The sequence below is a fragment of the Microtus pennsylvanicus genome, chromosome Y (genome assembly GCF_037038515.1).
Source record: "Microtus pennsylvanicus isolate mMicPen1 chromosome Y, mMicPen1.hap1, whole genome shotgun sequence".
In the NCBI taxonomy this organism is placed as follows: domain Eukaryota; kingdom Metazoa; phylum Chordata; class Mammalia; order Rodentia; family Cricetidae; genus Microtus; species Microtus pennsylvanicus.
This window is the reverse complement of record NC_134602.1, coordinates 6,021,041-6,031,025: the sequence shown is the minus strand read 5'-3', so window position 1 is coordinate 6,031,025 and position 9,985 is coordinate 6,021,041. Positions and strand designations below refer to the sequence as shown.

The 9,985-nt window shown below is 41.6% G+C and overlaps 1 non-coding gene across 1 annotated transcript; it reads left to right on the top strand.

Moving 5' to 3' along the window:
* Positions 1 to 1,658: 1,658 nt before the first annotated feature.
* On the top strand, positions 1,659 to 1,731 carry Trnak-cuu (transfer RNA lysine (anticodon CUU)). Its single transcript has one exon. It is a non-coding gene; the product is annotated as a tRNA-Lys (tRNA).
* The last annotated feature ends 8,254 nt before the right edge of the window (positions 1,732 to 9,985 follow it).

Genomic DNA, 9,985 nt, shown 5'->3' with positions numbered 1-9,985 from the left:
TTTTTCTCTCCAAACTGCTTCCTGCTGAATGGGGGCGCTGTTAATCAGATCATTTAGGGTGTAACCTGTGTGCCAGGTTTATCTCAGTTGGCAGTTGAGTGACGTAATTTTTTGAGGGCGTTCACAGGAACATTTCAGGAGGTCGTGGTCTATCATACCAAATCGGGATAGAAGAAATCCAAAGGGTCTGGTCCTCTGTGAAAACAAAAGAAGACTCTCTCCAAAGCATCATATCCTTAGACCCAAATTCTGATATCATACCCTCATGATATCCGTTCTGGTTCCACTGGGCAGCCCATATAATGAAATGTCTCTCTGTACTTAGCTCCTTCACAGTCAAAAATTTTAAAGAAAACACAATAATACAAAGAATCCAGACTCTCTGTGAATTTTTCATCTTTACGCGGCTTATTTTTACTCTATCACTTTACTTTATTCTGTCTCTTTAAAGACTTTATCTTTTTTTTTTAAAACCATTAACTTTATTCTCTATATTCTTTTTCTTCTCTCTCCCAAGCCTACGTAAATTCATCCAACAGTGTGACTCGTTTAGTGGTCTGAATCTGTCCTATTGTGAATCTGCAATTTTTTACTATCCAGGAGCACTTTTGATTTGCGCCTTTAAATCACTAGGCGCTTAAGAATCTAAGCTGTGACATTCCTACGTTAACTTTTTGCTTTTTGAGCGCACATCTGTAGACCAGGCTGTCTTTGAACTCTCAGAGATCCGCCTGTCTCTGCCTCCCAGGCATTGGGATTAAAGGTGTTTGCTACTACACCTTGAACTCACAGAGATCTGTTTGTCCCTGCCTTCTAGGCACTGGGATTAAAGGCGTGTGCTACCACACCTTGAAGTCACAGAGGTCTATCTCCCTCTGCCTCCCAAGTGTTGGGATTAAAGGTGTGTACACACAACAACTCTCTTCCTTTTTTTTTCTTTTTTGCTTTAAGAACTTCAACTTTCAGCTTGCATATATTTTAACACACTTTAAACCACTCAGAAATTTTCTCTGTCTTTGAATCTCTCTTTAACTGTATATCTCTTTTTTTCTGACCACGTGAGTCTTTAATTTGCCAAGCAATCTCAGTAGGACTAAAGGCATGGCTTTGCCAGCTAGATCCAGTCCATTCCTTAGCTTTCCAGCCTCATGGCAGATATACAGGCTGCAGCCATGTTTATAGCCACACCTCTATGGCGGTTCAAGGTCCCTGCCAGCCAGCAAGCTACAACAGACAACACTCAAATCCTCTCTCGGTAGCTGGCCCTCCTGCCTCAAACAGTCAGAGTTTGCCCTGGCAGGATGGCCCAGAAAGCCGGCATTTTTAAACAGCGCAGCTTTTTTCCTGCTATGGCTGAAAACCGAAAAACATGCGTTCAGCTTTTCGTCAACACTGTTTAAGTGTTTCGTGGCAGGACCTCTTAATGAGCTGCAGGCTTTGCAGCTGAAGCTGAGTCAGGAAGCCTCTCTTAGATGAGGCGCTTGCTTGCCTCTAGCAAGTAGAGCAGACCCAAGAAATTGCCGTAAGAAACATGCTTTACTCTATTCTTTTCTAAGCTTTCTCAGGCTTTCTGTGGACTCAGTTAGCCACACGTCTGGGCGTCATTTGTAGTAATATGGACGGCGGCAGGGTTGCGTCCCCAAATCCCCAGCCGCCTGGCCCGGCTAGCTCAGTCGGTAGAGCATGGGACTCTTAATCCCAGGGTCGTGGGTTCGAGCCCCACGTTGGGCGCCATTTGTAGTAATATGGACGGCGGCAGGGTTGCGTCCCCAAATTCCCAGCCGCCTGGCTCGGCTAGCTTATGCCCCAAATAATTACACGGACACGGTATTCTTTTAAACACTGCTCTGGCCCATTTCTAATCATCTGTGTAGCGCCCCTAGGTGCGCATACCGGGAAGATTCTAGCCTAAGTCCATCCTGGGTTGGAGCTTCATAGCGTGCGTCTTCCCTGGAGCAGGTAGCATGGCGTCTCTCCTGCGTCTGCTCCGGAGAGCAGAGCTGCGGAGTCTGACCTCACTTCCTCTTCCTCCTGGCATTCTGTTCTGTCTACTCCTCCCACCTATCTTCTAACCAATGAAATGGGCCGAGGCAGTTCCGTTATTGCTTAGCCAATGAAATCAACAGATTGATATATGACACTCCCACATCACCTTACATAAGCCCTCTGCAGGATCAGAAAAGGAGCCTAGTAGCAGGAAGGGAAGCTCAAGCAAGAGATCAAGCTGAAGGTAGAAGTTGCTTTTTAAAAGAGAGAGAGACCACAACTCAATGGGCTGGTATCTCAGTGGCTATTCAGGAAACATCACAGAGAAAGGATCTGCTTCATGCATGAGAGTCACCGATGAGAGTCACCCTTTAAGAAAAAAACCCATCAAAACTCCCAATAACATCATCAGCATTCAACAACATGTCTATGATTTCTTTGCCTTGCCTTTGATTGTGCAGTAAATGATGCTGATAGTTAATCTGTGCAATTAATGCAAATTTCCTTGTAACTGACTAGACAGAATTGACAGGTTATCTTAAACACAGCAGGGAGTCACTCTACGATGGAACTGGTTCATCATCACCTGTGTGACAGTGACATAATTAAGATCTTTCCTTTGTCTATAAATCTCATTATGTTCAACATGATATGTTGTCATACAGATTTCTTAGGGTTTTGTCCCACTGGTGGTTTCCTTGGTATGTTACATAATTTTTGCCAGATCCAATCAGTTTTGCCATGCACTCTCAGCTCCATGTCATTGTGTTCCCCTCATGTTCCAGTCCAGGCATTTTAGACCTCTTGTAACTGTTGTAAGAGTATCTCATGTTCCACCTAAATGATTTAGGGTTTTATTTAGGCTGGGTTTTATCTTCCATCACTGAGTTCATTGACTTTCCTTGGGCGTAATTCCTGGGACACTGAGCCTAACTCCTGGGGGATTCCTCCAGTTATTTCTCCTTTCTTAGATAGTTTACACTCTCACTATTACTGTGAGAGTGTTTCTGTAGCAAATATTCTTCTCAAGATGAGAAGAAATTTCAATGTTACAATCCATTTGTTATTGTGATTTAAATACACACACACAAACACACACAAGTTAATGCACATACACTAATGTTATCTCAATTAATGGGGCCATTCTGGGGATGTCAAGATCGATATCTCTCGAGTGGTTCTCAGAAGGCCATAGGGTGACCCTCTCTAGGTACTTAAGCAGGGAGGAGAAGTTGACCGCTCTGTGACATGTCCCTAGGAACTATGTGTGCCTTGTCCCATAGTCAGACTGATGACTGACTATCTTGAAAACCACCATGGAACTTTTGTTTGGCAAATGATGGAGATCAAGTCAGGGTCAAAATCAAAAACTAGATGGAACTTCCAAGCTCCAGTGGAAGAGCAGATGGATGGAGAAAAAGAGCAAGGATGTCAGGAATATAAGGGCTTGGTCCACACTATGAGACACTGTGCCTGAACTAAGGGGATTTCAACTAATCCAGTGACCTGGGAATGAAAGAACATGGGATCAAACTGGAAGCTCTGAATGTGGCTGACAATTGGGGCAGACGGAGAAGCCAAAGATAATGGCACTTGCAATTGTCTGCATATCATACACTGGCTTTTTGTGATCATATTTTTTGTGGATGCATACCTTGCTAAATCTAGATGGATAAAGGGGGGCTTGGACTTCCCAAAGCTCAAAGTACCCTGCCCTCTATTTGGACTGGTGTTTGAGTGGAGAGGTTTATTTGCGGAGCAAGAAGAATGTGGGAGGAGGAAGAGAAGTGGAAAGTTTGATAATTATTATTATGAAGTAATGGAAAAATCAATAGAAAATAACCAATCAGGACATTGGAGCTAGGAAAAAAAAACATTCATGTGAGTTGTTGACTCAAACCAAAAATTATTTTACAGAAAAAAAAACACATAAAGGCGTTGCGTTTTTGGAAAATATGACTCAAGTAATTGGGAAGAAGATTGGGGTTTTTATTTTGGGTCTTCATGGGGCTGTATGAGCAGCATTTTAGGACCTGTATGCTGGATATTTCTGGGGGTTAGTAGGGAAGAAACCTGGCTAGGAGGAGTTTTATGACATAAGTAGAGCCTTGATGATGTCACAAAGCTTTGGTTGGGGGTGGCAACTCTGTTCCACATGAAGCACTAGTCTTCTGTGAAGGTGGGCTTACTATCTTCACGGTGGCTGAGGAGGTCAGTTCAGCTCTTGGGCTCCACAACTGTTCAACCGAATTTCCAGAAGTTGGAATCTAGAGAGCCAAGATATTTTCTTTTGGTAAATATGTTTAGGAAGCAACTAGGACCACTGTAGTGAAAGAAAGGTTTCTTTCAAATCTGCTCTGGGTCCAAAATTTATGTCGTTAACAGCTCCTATATTTGATAGCTGGGGGACGATTAATGTCAGGTATTCTCCCCACTCTATCTTTGCTAAAAATGTCCAATTCCTCAGTCCACTTAAATGGCAAAGATCCTCTTTGTCCATATGTGTTTTAAAAGATAATTATTTCTAATAGGTGCTGTTGCACAGATTAAGGTTTCTTTCTTTTGGCAGTTTGACTCACAGTACTCACTTCTCTAATGAAGATACAGAATATCTTTATGTAATCAACCTGCATCTGGATCAGGAGACACAATAGAGAGAGCCAGTGGACTGGAGTGCCATGACCTTGGGCAGGTGGTTATAGATCAGCCAACTAACCAGTAGCTTGAGTGGTAAGGAGAGGAGTGGCTGTTCTTTGAATTCTTTGCCATCTGTTCAGATATTTCTTTCTCACTTTAGGTATAGGCATAGCTTCCTCTCTCATTGATATAGTAAGTCAGGAAGTAGGTTTCTCAGTAGAGGTCAATTGCATTTTGCAGCAGGAATATGTCTCTGATACACATATACTGAGCTGTAGACAAGAGTTTGATAATTTTCCTATTAATTTCTTAAGAACATATTACATTTAGGTATCCAAATCTATTCATCCCTGCCTTTTTCACCTGCTCCAAAGTTATTCCTAAAAAGAGCCTTGACCTCACATCCTCACCTTCTTATCCTTGCAGGCACTTATGGTGGAGGAAACCACTTTGTGTCTGATTTAAACTGAAGAGTTCTTCCTATGCAGAGATTGGCAGCTATGAAGCCCAAGCACAGAAACAGAGCCAAGAGACAGAGGAACAGGAGTGCTGTGGCCTATCTCAGAAAGTCTCCCGCCATGATGAAGATGCCTCTTAGTATAAGTGGCATGCCACATCTCCAGAAGAAGAATGGGCCATCGCTCCAGAAGCAAAAACTTAGTAAGCCTTTTGAGGCCCTGGAGAATATTGTTGGCCGCAGAATTTCTCATGGCTGGAAGGAAGCCAATGAACCAGTCACCCATTGGAAAGCCATCATTCTAGATCAACTGCCAACATATCCCTCTCTCTATTTGTTGAAATATGATGGGATTGATTGTGTCTATGGCTTGGAGCTTCATAGTGATGAAAGGATTTTAAACCTGAAGATCCTGCCTAATAATGTGCCATTTCCTCAGGTGACAGACACTCATCTCTCAAACACCATAGTTGGCAGAGCAGTGAAACATACATTCATGGGCACAAATGGCTCTAAGAATGACTGGAACGGGATGGTCCTAGAAGAGGTGCCAATCATGAAGACCTGGTTTTATATTACCTACAAGAAAGATCCGGTCTTGTACATTTACCACCTCCTGGATGACTACCTGGAAGGCAACCTCCACATCATGCCAGGCTCTAAGGAAGAGTGGAGTGGTGTGGTCCCAGATGAGGTGCAGACCATAACGACCTGTTTCTACATTGTCAACGAGAATGATCCGGTCCTGTACCTTTACCACCATCATGATGATTCCATTGAAGGCAACCTCCACATCACGCCTGAATGTCCTCCAGGAGAGGTGACTTTGGAATTAGGCAGGGATTCCTTGGAGGGCAAAAGAGTGCAGTACAACAAAAAAGATGGAACCCAAGAGATAGGTAAAATTATTTGCCACGTTCCCAACAAACCTTCTGTGTATTTCATCAAGTTTGATAATGACTTCCATATCTATGTCTATGATTTGGTGAAGATCTGTTAAAGTGAAATTCTCAAATTTTGAGGGGCAGATTTAATTCTCTCCTTGGGAATGTGTGTTTTCAGAGATACCTCAGGTCTTCTATGAATCCTGGTATCTTTTCCAATGGATTATTCTTTCTCAAAGAATAAAAATTTGTTAACATGTTGTGTTATTTGGTCAATGATGGATTGTGTTTGGTGGATGGGGCATCACAGAAATACATGCCTTAAAACAAAGCAGGATTTATGGTCTTTTCCCCTTGGAGAGTAAAGGACTGGGGATGCGTGGTGTGGTAAAAGACAAGATGGCTGTCAAGGAAGCAGTGGAGAGGGGACAAAAAGTTGTATGATCTCGGGGCGGTATGAAGCTTGAGGGAAAACCATGTCAAAAGGAAAGATGTGACTGATATCAGCGTGAGGTATTGGGACTTAAGAGGATAAAGAGTAGATTAATCAGGAAGGGACACAAATGTATACTCAAAATCAGAGAAAATTAGGTTTCATTTGATGAATGGTTTAATTCGTACTGGCTGGTAGTCAAAGGATGTTTGATCTCCACTAGAGCATGTTGCTTAGTGAAAAGTGTCTCTGCTCAGTTGCTCTTCTCCAGTAAGTTGGACAACAAGCTACCTACTTAGTTTTGCCAGAATTCTGTCTGCCACCTACTTTGTAACGCCTGGATTCGGTATGCCTTGAACTCTCATAGGTCTTATCCATGCCATACAACCCTTGTCAGTTCATTTAAATAATTGCCCTGCCATATCTGGAAAACAGTGTTCCCTTTCATTGATCATGTTCTGTAGGACTTGGGCTATAAAACTCATGAACACACTCACCCACACACAGGATAAACATGTACATATGATGCCCACTAGTGTGTGACATGCACACATATGATGAATGCACAGAACTCCATAATATCAGTAAAGTAGGGAATCCATGATGCCAGGTGGAGTCTGGCAAAGACCCCACACACCCATCAAACCGCCAAATACCAGTATGGTACTGATGTCTGACTCCCATCCTGTAAGGAACCTGCCGTCCTGTAACTGGGCTATTTTTGGTTCCTTCATCTTCACAAACTTGGTTAAAATGTTAGGGTTGTCAAACTGGGAGTTAGGGTCCAGCATGTAGATCAGCTGTCCCAGGTCAGGTGATTTGGCTACAATTTGGGTGAGAAATTGTACCAGGGAATTCTGGTACACCCTCTCCTCTTCTTCTCCCTGTCCTCATCATCACTCTTGTGGGTGGGCCTGGAGCACAAAGAAGGTAAAATGGAATAAGCCTCCTCCTTAGTGGAAAACCTTGTCAATCCTTAATTTGACCTGTCTCTCTGAGGGAATGCAGCACATTTTTTCCTACTAGGTCTCCTCATTCATTGGTTCACTCATTTTTCCAATGAATGATTGAATTCATCCATTCTTCCTTTTCTCTATCTCTTCTTTCTTCCCTTCTTCCATTTCCCCCTTGATTGTAGAAATTTGAGCAGCAGGGCTGCATCCCCATGGGGCCGCCTTGTAAGGTTATGATCCGAAATAACAACACAAAACTATTCATTTCAACACTGCCTGCCCCATTATTTTCAGCCTCTTAACCCATGTCTAATAATGTATGTTGCAGCACGAGGTGCGCTTAGAGGAATGATTTAGCATGTCTGACCTGGTGGCTGGCTGTATCGCCATCTGCCTCAGAGTGCAGAGCTACCATTTCTGCCCATGGGAGAGGTGCATGGCATCTCTAAGCTCAATTCCTATTCCTCCCAGCATTCTCTTATGTTTGTTCCACCCACCTATGTTCTAACCTTTCAGGCCAAACACTTTCTTTATTTAATTAACCAATGACCTATACTCCATCATTACTCCTATTTCTGTTTAAACAAGAACGGAATCTTTAACTTTCACATAGCAAAATTACATATAACAAAACAGTTATCAAGCAAGAATTACAGTTACAATATTTATATCTATTTTATCTTTTATCATAACAATGGAAAACTATAACTATCTCTCTCTTCTTCAACTCCATCAGAGACTCCAGAATAATACAGTATTACCTAAGCAAACAAAAAGTAAGCCATTTTCAAACTCTAGAAATGACAGAGACATCTCGCTGCCTGGACAGTCACCCAAAGTTCCTCTGTACCGTTGGTGTTACCATCCTCAGCCTACAGGCCCATAGTTTCCAGCAGACATTTCCATGAAGCAGGAAATTTCAAAGGCAGTCACTATCTGCTTGTCTTGAAGAATGTTTTGCTGACCCTTTCCTGAATCAGGAATACGAAAAGATCATCTCACCTTTAGGCAAGTTCAGTAGTCCTCTCTCTGAGTGTTTTCTGTGTACAGTTTATGCAACAACCCAGGCAAGAACAGTTTCTTCCCCAAATGGCTATCAAACTCCATAAGGATCCTCTGTGATGCCCATCTTCTTCCTGAAGTAGATATGTGCTGCCAAGAGTAGAGTGTCCTACTGTCATGAAAAACCCTAAGGTGCTAAAACATTAAATACCCTATTTTGTAGTCTAGAGAGATATGAATAATGCCTATCTAACTGAAATATATATATATATATATATATATATATATATATATATATATATATATATATATATGTAGCTAGAAAATCTAACTAACATGACTACAAACTTGACTATTATTAATGATTATCCATTAATAACCTATATACATTATATTTTTAAATGAACTACACAATCACAATACCTTAATTAAGATCAAAAATGCATATACATATAACAAAATTGACGTAAAATCTCTATCAGTAAAGCAAAATCTATACTAATGCAAATATTCATATCTATATCACATCCCACTTTAAATATAAAAGAACATTTATAAGCCATATTTGAGAACGTGGGTGCAGTTTTTTCTCTCCAAAATGCTTCCTGCTGAATGGTGGCATCATTATTGATTTATCTCAGTTGGCAGTTGAGCGAAGCAATTTTTTAAAGGTGTTCACAGCAACCTTTAAGTAGGGCGTGGTCCATCCTACCATATTAGTATAGAGGCATCCACAGACTATCACCCTCTGTGAAAACAAAATAGAAACTCCTTTCCAAAGCATCATGTCCTTAGATCCAAATTTCAAAGTCAAGGCATTTTCAAAATATCTATGTTGGATTATTTCAGCAGCTTTTATAAAGAAACATCTTTTAGCAGCCATTGCTACTGCCTCAAAATTCACATGATTCAAAAAGAGCATAATAGCATACAATATCAAAATTCGCTGTGAATTTTCCATCTTTGTGCGCTTCAATTTAACCTCTTTTGTTTATATTCTTTTTTATTTTTTGCCTTTTGAGACAGGTTCTCTGAATCTTTGACCTGGAATAACTCTGTATACCTGTCTGTCCTTGAAGTCTCAGAGATCTGCCTCTCTCTGCCTTTCAGGCATTGGGATTAAAGGTGTATGCTACTACACATTGAACTCACAAAGATCTGTTTGTCTCTGCCTTCAAGGCACTGGGATTAAAGGCGTGTGCTACCTCACCTTGAAGGTACAGAGGTCAATCTCCCTCTGCCTCCCATGTGTTGGGTTTACAGGTGTGTACTACCACACCCAACAACTCTCTTCCTTTTTTTAACTTTAAGAACTTCAAATTTTAGCCTGCACATATTTTTAACACACTGTAAATCATTTAAAAATTTTCTTTGTCTTTGAATCTCTCTTTACTCTATATCTCTCTCTGTTTTTCTGACCACATGAGTCTTTCATTTACCAAGCAATCTCAGTAGGACTAAAGCCGTGGCTTTGCTGGCCAGATGTAACCCATTCCTTAGCTTGTGGCTGAGGTACCGAACAGAGCCTCATTCAGTGCCACAAGTCTACAGTGTTTCAAGGTCCTTGCTTCAGAGACTGCAACAGACAACACTCAAGCCCTCTTTCTGTAGCTGGCCCTCCTTCCTCAAACAG